Consider the following 10,868-nt stretch of genomic DNA (forward strand, 5'->3'; position numbering starts at 1 on the left):
GTGTGCTTGGGAATTCACCAGCATTAACTCCAACAGAAGATGAGGCCCTGCAGAACTCCCTCCTCCTCAAGGCCAGCTGCCAGTCCTCACTGATCTCAGGAGGAGCGGTGGCCAAGCAGAAACCACTGGGATCTCTCCGTGGGCTAGGAGAGGTGCTTGCCATCCACCCCACCCATGGTCTCTCCCCTCCAGTTGCTGAAGACTGGGGAAAGGGATCTCTCTGAAGACCCGTGGTGTCCGTTCAGAAACAGAAACGCGAGCCTCCACCCAGGCACCGTGCTTTCAGATATGCTGCGTCGAGTTCAGCTGCTGGATGAGTTGGTTAATGGTTCTCCACGATAGCCAGGTGAGCCCATCTCCTGGAGGAAGCCCACTCATGACGGGCCACAGAGAGAAGGAACGGCTGCAAGAACCGCGAGACCACCTGGAAATACTTCCCCCGGGAAGGCGATTTCAGGAATGAGGTCTTCCAAGCAAATGACACCAAACATCTCCAGGTGCTCCTCCATCACTGTGTTGTTGGTCAGCACGATGCCCACGTTTCAGGATGAGTTCCCGAACAGACTTCAGGTTTGGAAAGCCCCATGCCACATGGGCCTCCACCATATGCAGCACTTTCAGGGTCACGGGCGTCACTTTGACAAAGACATGGCTGAAGATCTTCAGACGAAGTCTCATGATGGTCTTCACCAGAAAACTCACCCCCTTGCTCCTGTGGATGCGGACAGCAAAGGTCAGGGAATGTCCATCGGGCACTTCCAAGACGCGAGGTTTCCCCTCTAGTCATCTGCTGCGGGCCCTGTCCCGCTGCTGTCGCCGGGAATCGAGCAGGAACGAGTCCAGTCGCTTGAACTGCAAGTCTTTCCCCTTCCTCGGCTTCCTCTTTTCCAAAAGCGCCTGCTTTGCCTGGCTGGCTTTGAGAGCCTGGTAAACCTGCCTTTTTCTCAGGAGATATTCTGGCACCAACGGGATCTTTTTTCTTGGCTCTTCTTCTGCCATCTTTCCAACGTTCAATTCCACCATAATCTTACTGAATCACTTCTTTATGGGAAGGGCCCAGGAATCTGTATTTCTAATAAACACCTCTGCTGGTTTTCATGCTTCAAGCAACATAGTTGGGAAAGCAACAACAAATGAGTTCACTCTGAAGACAGTGCAGTAGAAGAAAGGAGGAGCCGAGAGGGCATAAGATTGGAAATTTCACTTGGACAATAAATAATTGTACTTATTTGTTGCCCCTCCTGCCCCCCAAAGCATTTGAGGTGATGTCTAAGTTCCTTCGTGCTGTTATGTCAGAAATACCATAGATGCTAAACAAGCAAACATTGATCTTCTCGCTGTTGAAGAGAATAGGCGTCCAAGTTCAGAGAGCCGGCTCTACAGGAAGGCTTCTCTCTTCCTCAGCTCTGGAGGAAGAGTCCTTGTCTCTTGGAGCTTCTGCTCCTGGGCGGTCTTCATGTGGCTTGGCATCTCTCTTGCACCGTCTCTGCTTACTGGCTTGTTTGTTTAATCTCTTTCATATCGCCAAAAAGAAGAGATTGATTCAAAACAAACCCTACACTAAACCGTACCATTTACACAAAACATCCCATTTTCAAAGAAGATTATAACCCTCGATGTAGAGGTTAGGAATCCCAACACAGTTTTTTGAGGGAGGGGGCACAATGCAATCCACAAGAGGTGGTATAATTATAATATCATTAAGTAAACTATATTGAGTGCTCACTGTCGTGGGGAACTACAGTTTATGTGCAGTATGTGATTTAACCCTCACAAAAACTTCATGAGGTGGGAACCACACTATCTCCTTTTTGTTAGATGAGGAAATGGAAACGAGAGATTAAGGTAGGGAGGGGCAGAGTCCGATGGAAGCACTAGTATATTGGTCTCCAGAGCTTCAGCTTTTCATAGTTAGGCTCTATTGCTTATAGATCAAATACCCACCTCCTTCCCCAAAATAACAACAACAACACAAGTTAAGGGAAGAAATTTGTATGCAGGGAAACAAAGGAAGGGGAAAAGGTGAAGCTGAGGGTCAGGTTCTGTTTCTTGGTCAAAATTTGACTTTGGATTTCCCAACAGCCAAGGGAAAATAGGAAACACATCTTGATAATGGGTAGAATTTCCTCAGAGAAATGTCCCCTGGGGGTCCTCATCAAGACAAGCAGTGCTTCTACTCAAAGAAAAAAAATTAAAGAAAAATCTTTTACTGCTGTTTATTTTATTTATTGGAAAAGCAAATGTCACAAAAAGTAAATCAGTTAAGTATGGCTTCCACAGCAAAATCTCTGAAAGCAAGACTCTACATCAGGCAGAAACCTATCGGTGAAGGGGGACAAAGCTCATATTTCCCACAAAAATTCCGCTCTCACAGTTCCCACTGTGATAGTCACCCCTTGGAAATAAGCTTTTAGAGTTTATATGTATATAATGAATATGCCATTTCAACATTTCTCATATGGTCAATCCAATGATGTTGATTGCATTCTTTGTGTTGTGCAATCATCAGAGTGATCTGGTTCCACAATTATCCATCACCCTTAACAGAAGTTCAGTGCCCCCCTAAGCAACGACTCCTTCCTTCCTGCTCCCTCTCGCGAAGCATTATTAAACTTTGGACTCTACACATTGGCTCCTTCCAGCGACTTCATATAAGTGAGATCAGGCAATATTTGTCCTTTTGTGCAGCTGAGACTTTGTATAAGCACAGTATTACATGTGGAGTTTTTGTTCTTGGAAATCTTCAGGAACACAGTGACTATTCCTCTGGCTAGGATGAAGGCAAGGACTGGCTTCACAGGGCCCCTTCAAACTCCTGGGGCGGTGATTCTCTTCTTCTGTAGCTGTGCAAACACAACTACCTGGGGTAGCTTAACCAGTCTTAAACCTAAAGTAGACTCAGCCACAGCGATGGCAATGAATGCTTCCATTGTGGGAATCCTTTCTGATAAAATAGACGCTTAAACACACACACACACACACACACACACACACACACACACAAGTTCCCCCACCCCAGCATTTGGGATTAAGACACACCCAAGTTAGACATTTGCCGAAACAAAAATTTCACTTCGAAAATGCTTGTCACTGCGGGTGGAGAGTCAGCACTTCGGCACCACTCACTTCACTCAGAGCATTTGCTGAAGTCCTTTGTGTCTGAGATGTCAAAGAAATCTTTTCTAAAGGAGCCATCAGCACCACCTCAGGGGTGATGTTTTAAGCCTAATGTGAAAAAGAGAGCTTCTCGCAAACTTCTTATATGATTAACACGGTTGACTGCCCTTTATGACAAAGCCTGGGGAGTGCAAATACAATTCTCTTGAAGAGGAGCCCCCCCTTCACCACCTCTGAAATTATTTCTTAGCTATGCCACACAGTAAAAGAACTTCCACATTTTAAGGGTGGGTGTGTGTGTGTACACGCGCAGGCAGGGAGGGATTCAGGGAGATAGAGTTATGCCGTTTAAAGTGACGCAGCTCATTCCGAAGGGGGTCAAATGGCCCAAAGGAGCCTTTGTGGCTGTATGGAGTGAGATGGAAACCCATTAAAGGCGAGCATCCTGTTAACATCAGGGTGTGTGTGGGGCAAAGTGCTATGTGGCAAAGCGGATACAAGCACATTTGCCGGTTAGGGTCTGTTGGCATCTTTGACCTTCTGGCTGGCATGCAGTTCCAGGAAGAAGGGACACGGGCGATTTCTCTGGAACAGGGCCTTTCCACAGAGAGGGGCATAGTTATGTCAAATGAAAGACTTCGGCCTCCCCACAGAAAGGTGTCACCCTCTGGAGCGCCTGATGGGCTGCTACTCCCCAGGTTTTCCTCTGTAAACAGAGCCTGGGCGCTGGGGCCTTATCTACTTGATTCCAAAATAGCTCGTCAGTTTAATACTATTCAGGTTGTTTATGTGCACACAAGCCCCTTTGAAAATAGCCCTTTTCATGTCGCCAAACAGGCATTTTGGAAATCAACTAATTGGATGGTTGTCTGAATTCAACTCGTTGTTTTAAAAATAACCAGTTGTTCCACTGAATTACATTTTTTTACCCCCAAGCCAATTGGTGTGTGTAGACAGAGTTTGAGTCAATCCAGATGGCTGGCTGCATTTTGGACTTGAACTGACTGGATGTTTTGTGGTCAAATATATACAGCTCTTGATAGCCACTGGGGAAATGGAGTCGAAGGGAAGGAAGGTGTAGGAAAGTTAGGAGAAATTATATCAACAAAAGTTTCCATCTTGAGGGCTGTGGATCCAGACATTTTCTGCAATCAATCCTCCCTCCCCCTCAAAACACACACCACCCGCACACACACACATAGTTAAGAAAACAGAAATAAAGTAATAACATCCCTCCCAGCTGGCTCTGCTCATGGCTGTGGGCCTTTCTTTCTTCCTTTCTCTCCATGAATTTCTTCGCTGCTTGGGTGGCCTGTGGAGGGATTCTGGCAACTCGGCTTCATGGGTTTAGCTCCTCTTAGGCTAACTTGTCCTTCCTGTGGGGGGCTCTCCTTTGAGGGGCTCCAGGCTCCTCTCAGCCTGCAGAAGGCCAGGCTTACAGACCTGTACACCCTGACCCAAGTCTGAGGCCTCACTCTGCCCCGTGGAACCAGTTTTGGAGAGAAGCTGGGAATTCCCTGCAAGGGCCGGAGCCCATTCTCCTGGCCCAGGCATCGTCACGGTGACATTTTGAGAAGCCCTGAGTTTGGGTCCATCCATACTCTGCGCTGCGATCGGCTGCCAAATCCTGATGGCCGGAGGATGTGTACTTTTGATGCTTTCAAAGGAGGTTTCATTTGGACTTAACATTTCATTTTCTTCAGTCACCCTCTTTCAGAGAAGAGGATGGTTTCCAAACCGTCCTCCACTCCTTTTCACAGACTCTGGAGAGTCTTATGCTACCAACTCACTTTTCGACTGCGAACATTGTACCTCTGCTGTCCTGCAGAAAGGTCATTGCTTGCAGTGAAGCAAAGCGCATAAGAAATGTTCTGAAACCTGGCCCTCTATTGTCCCCCACGTGGCTCTCTCGTCTAGTAAATCTCCAATTGGCAGGTTTTTCATCACATGTCATTTTTCAGGCCTGGCTCTTTAAGGTGTGTATTGATTTCCCTGAACCTCCCAGAGACATCTGGATAACATTGAAGAGGTTTTGCTTACGCCATTTCGGTTTTAAACCACTGCCACATGGCTTGTTGGGGCTTTTCTTTTTTTAGAATGAGAGGTGTGCGATTTGGGTTAGAGTCTTATCTTCATTGTTGATCTGCTATGTGATCTTGGGATCATAATTTAACCTCTGAATCGCAGCGGTTTTCTCCTCATTATTGTAGTGCCTGTTGCCCTTGAGTGAATTTTGACTCACGGGCACGCCTGGTGTTACAGAATAGAACTGCACCATAAGATTTTCTTGGTGATGCAGCAGGCACCTATTTGTCTGCTTGGGGATTCAAAGCCACAGATATGATAGTCTGTTTCTGTAAAGATTTATAGCCCGGGAAACCCTGTCGGGCAGTTCCACTCTGTCCTACAGGGTTGCTAGGAATTGAGTTGGATGGACTCGGCTCCATGGTAGTGGGTTTCATGTTTACAGAAACAGATAGCCAGGTCTTTCTTCCTCAGCATGGGTGGATAGGTTCAAGTCACTAATGTGTAGGCCAATTGCCCGGCCAGTTGCTGACTGATTGTGCCACCTAGGTCCTTAGCTCATCAAGACTGCGGGGCCATAACACTTGCTTACCTGGTCTATGTCGTAAGGCTGTGGGGAAGAACAGTCTGCAGAATTTGGGAGAAGGCTCTTCACGAGAAATTTTAAGTCTTAAACAATGAGAAGAGCTTGTGAATGGAGCTTGTTAACTGGGATTACTAGGTGGTCCTTTGTTCTTTGTTGTCAGATCCCATAGTTGCCTGATGTGTGACCAGCCCTGTTCTCCAGATTTGTCAAACTCAAAGATTCAAAAGATCCATTTCTAACAAGAAAAGCAGTATGAATAGATAAATTGCTTCAATTTATAAAATCAGTAACAATATCCGTGTAGAAATAAGGCAAGGTGACAGGATTAGAACGTTTTTAATATCAGGAACACGGTGAATGTGCTAAAGTGCGTAGGTCTATATTATAAGTTCCCCATGCATCAAAGCTAAAACAAGAAATAGATTATCTCTCTGGATTTCAGAAGGCTGGCGACTTCAGGTGTAAACACCACAGTGCTCAGAGACAGATATTCGGATGAGCGTCTCATTTTAAGATGGAAAGACTTCTCTAAAACAATATCAAAAGACAGTAGACAAGGCCATCTTTCTCTGTAACTGACTCAACTTTTCCCATCCCTGAGTAGGAGCATTGGATAAGGCCCAGACGCTTTAGAAGCGTACAGAATCCTGCTTTATATTATCGTCTTGTCTAGCTGCTTGCATGTGATTAAATGACCCTTCTGCTATAGGTGCAGTTATGCCAAGAAGATGAACATTCTCTTCCATGTGTGGATAAATGTTTTCCCTCTATCCAGAGACCATCAGGCGAAAGACTAGCATTGTTTTCCCATTGTCAAGAAATCACTGGCCTTTTTCCTCTGAAGAATAGACACTTTGTTGCCTCGTGCTCACCAGGAAAAAAAAGTAAAGCAAATACAGCCTGATATTTCTGTACAGCAGTAAATTAGAAATGGTATAAATGTACCCCAACCCCCTCAAAAGACCAAAAACCGGAATTGCGCTGGGCGGCATGGAGCTTTTGTAGCGCATAAGTTTCTTGGTAGGCGAGCATTGAGCAACTCCCTATAAGTTAGTGCACTCAGCGGCATCAGGCCCCTGGGAAGGTTCTCTCTGGTCACAGGGATTTTTTTCATAAAAGCAGTTTCGCTTGAACCTCATTTTGTGTGATGGCTGATTTAAGAGAACAACACACGGCTTTGAAATTTTGTTTCCTGCTCAGGAAAAATGCCACAGAAACTGTTGTGATGTTGAACACAGCTTACGAGACAGTGCTATGGGAAAAACTCAAGTGTACGAGTGGTTTTCTCATTTCAAAAAAGGTGAAATGTCTATTAATGGCAAACCTTTCGTCCAGTATAGACGAAAATGTCGACTAATAGTACACTTGGAGTTCCTTCCACCAGGTCAGACTGTTCATCAATCTTTTTATTTAGAGGTTCTGAAATGATTGCGTACCAGTTTGTAACAAAAAAGGCCTGATTTGTGGCAGATGGGGACTGATTTTGCCACCACGACAATGCATCTGCTCACACAGCCATCTCAGTACACCAGAGTTTGGCAAAAAAACCCCAAAAACCAGCATACCTCTCTTGCTCCACGCACTTTAGTCACCTGACCTTGCTCCCTGTGACTTCTTTTTGTTGCCCTGAAGGAAGAGGGACATGAAAGGACAGCGATTTGAGTACGTAGAAGAGGTGAAGAAGAAAAAATGAGGGGAGTGCTGTCAGATGAGTTTGAAAAATGTTTTCAAGAATGGAATCCCAGCTTTGACAAACGGATTAAGTGTAATGGAGAGTACTTTGAAGGTGAGATGGTCGTTTTGTAAAAAAAAATAAAAATAATAATGCACAGCTTTGAAAAGAAAAAAATTCTGGTTTTGGGGGGGTATCCCCTTGTATGCGAATATGCTTGTAAAGTTTAACTTCAGGGCAGATCTGGCTGCAAGCTTCAATTTGGAACGTTTTTTTCCCCCATAAGTGAATTTGAGCTCCTGTAGTTACATCCAGGAAATACGAGCCATTACTAAGGCTGGGGATTGAGGGTAAGGCCAAAATAAGGTCTGGAAATGTCATTGTAATTGGGGAGGCCAAACAACAGAGGTTAAGCCCTGGGAAATGGAAAGGCAAATCGGTGTCTGAGAATTCCTGAGCCTGTGGCAGCTCTCTGACTGAACCCTGGCCATGGCTTCCCACTTCTTAGATCGCATTCTTGCCACATGGCCCCGTGTGGAGGTGAGATGGAGGGAAGACTGAGCGAGAGCCAAGCCTGTGACGCTGATGGAGATCCTCTGAGGGAGGATACTCCTTTCAAACATTGGCGTCCTTTCAAGCCCTGACAATCTGGTACTCTCCAAAGCTGGCATTGTGGCAAGCCTGGGAATAAACGCTAAGTGAAAACTACTAGATCTCAGTTGTGCCAAGTGACTCTGGTGTTTCAAAACAAATCTGGCATTGGCCTTTAAAAGAAATATCCTTAGGTACTGTGGGCACCTATAATGTGCGTAGTGTGTCAGATACATTATGTGTAATAAAATCCCTAGTCCTCTCTAAGACCTAGCAAGTTTTCTTTTTCTTTTTGGTTTTTATTTCCCCAGCAGACCTACAGAAAAGTTGAAAAAGTTAGTGAACGCCAGCCACTATACTTGTCACCTATATTCTCAGCCTAACATTGTGCAATGTCTGTGTTTAGTAAAGAGGGGGACCCTCCATGGGATGGAATGACACAGTGGCTGCAACAGTGGGCTCAAAGAGTGTAATGATTATCAGGATGGTGCAAGACTGGGCAACATTTCTTTCTGTTATCTATAAGGTCACTGTGAGTTGGAGCCAACCCGACAATTAGGCAACTGACAACAACAAGGAGCTTGTGTTATCACATCGATCTATCTCTCTAGCCTTCCATTTATTGACCCAGGTTAAGTTTTTAATCCTTGTTTTAAAAGCATTGGCTCCGTCAGGTTAAGGCAGCTAACCCAAGGTCACGCAGCTAGTAAGTAATTGAATTGGAATTTGGACCCAGGACTATCTGACTCTGAAACCGAGGCACATTCCAACCCGCAGCTCGGACTCTTGTGCTCACTGTGTTGCAACAGAAGATAAAGGAAGTGAGCTGGAGAGTGGGATGGCACAGACGGGGAGATTGAAATGATTAATACAGAAAGCAGGGTAGGATGACAGTAACTAAAAATCCAAAGGATGAAGAAAAACAAAACATAGTATAGTAAGGGCAAGGAACAATCCAGGAAGGGCTACTTTGGCCCTTGAGTTCTGAGTTTACAAATTATAAAAAGGAGACTAATGTCTCTGTTGGGGAGGGTATGGATCTGTCCATTCCGTATCACACTCCAGAGCAAGGGGCAAGTTTCTGGAATATTCATATTCAAAGCTTTCTCATTAATGAGTATCTTTGACTTACATGCATCCTCAAACGGCAACATTATTCTTTGCACATGTTCATTATATAGTATTAGCAAGCATAGTTGTAAATGAATAAAATACTTAAGCTAAAACAAAACAAAACTATGGAACAAACACAAATTTGTGCTGCTTTTTAAAAATAATGCCGAATTCAGATTCGCTCAATGTCTCACACTTCCGTACATTGACAATGTAGTACATGTCTTAGGCTGGGATCTCCAAAGGAACAAAGCCAGTGAAGCATATTTATTACTCATGTATAAATCAACAAATACATATGTATATATGTGTATATTTAGCTATCTATATGTTTGTTCATTTATTTCCAGGAATGGCTCGTGCAATTATGGAGGCTGGAAAGTCCTAAATCTAAGGATTAGCCATCAGGTTGGAAACTTCCCCTGACTCATGTGGCTGTAAGGGCTAAAAAAAAACCCTAAAGCAGCAGCTGCTGGTTCAAGGGGCTGTGAAAGCTGGCAATTCCCAATATCATCAGGTCACAGGGCAGGTTGCGGGTTCATGTTCCAAGAACCAGAGTTCAGACAAGCAGGATGCAGGATTAAGAGAGAGCGAGTCTTGCGAGTCTTATTAGATTCAGGCCACACATCCAAGGAAGTTGACTTGCAATTGATTGATTTTCTAATGGATTGTCTTTTCCACTGATTGAATGCTCACAGTATGGAGGATGATTACATTACAGAAGAACAACCAGTTTAATAAAACCATTGGTTTATTGCTAAACCAATGACACATAACTTAGACAAGTTGATAATTATTTTCCCAATAGTTCTCTTGTGATATAATTCACATATCATATACTTACATAGTTCAGTTGTATTTTTTTTGCTTATACACCCATTTATTCTACGAAATTTGTTCTTTAAAAAACACCCTGAGAAGGGTTCCACAAATTTCCTCAGAGACCCAAAGGGCCCTGTTGAAACAAAAGTTTTGTTTATACTGATTATGTCTCTCTTTTTTCTTTTTCTTTTTTTTAAAAAATAATTTTATTGGGGGCTCATACGATTCTAATCACAATCCATACATACATCCATTGTGTCAAGCATATTTGTACATTTGTTGCCATCATCATTCTCAAAACTTTCGCTTTCTACTTGAGCCCTTAATATCAGCTCCTCATTTCCCCCCTCTCCCCCTCCTCCCTCCCTCATGAACCCTTGATAATTCATAAATTATTATTATTTTGCCATGTCTTACATTGTCCAATGTCTCCCTTCACCCACTTTTATGTTGTCCATCCCCCAGGGAGGAGGTTATATGTAGATCCTTGTAATCGGTTCCCCCTTTCTAGCCCACTTTCCCTCCACCCTCCAGGTATCACCACTCTAACCACTGGTCCTGAAGGGGTCATCTGTCCTGGATTCCCTGTATTTCTAGTTCCTAGTACCAATGTACATCCTCTGGTCTAGCCAGATTTGAAAGGTAGAATTGGGACCATGATGGTGGGGGAGGAAGCATTTAAGAACTAGAGGAAATTTGTATGTTTCGTTGTTGCTACTCTGCACTCTGACTGGCTCGTCTCCTCCCCCCCGACCCTTCAGTAGGAGGGGGTGTCCAGTTGCCTACAGATGGGCTTTGGGTCTCCACTCTTGCACTCACCCTCATTTACAATGATATGATTTCTTGTTCTTTGATGCATGATACCTGATCCCTTTGACACCTCGTGGTCACACAGGCTGCTGTCCTTCTTCCATGTGGGCTTTGTTGCTTCTGAGCTAGATG

General features: G+C 44.4%; 1 pseudogene; it reads right to left on the reverse strand.

Annotated features, from left to right (window-relative positions):
• Positions 1-282: 282 nt before the first annotated feature.
• Positions 283-1,005, reverse strand: LOC101648529 (annotated as a pseudogene).
• Between the last annotated feature and the right edge of the window lie 9,863 nt (positions 1,006-10,868).

The sequence above is a fragment of the Echinops telfairi genome, unplaced genomic scaffold (genome assembly GCF_000313985.2).
Source record: "Echinops telfairi isolate 266 unplaced genomic scaffold, ASM31398v2 ScPeMD7_20;HRSCAF=75, whole genome shotgun sequence".
Taxonomy (NCBI): Eukaryota; Metazoa; Chordata; class Mammalia; order Afrosoricida; family Tenrecidae; genus Echinops; species Echinops telfairi.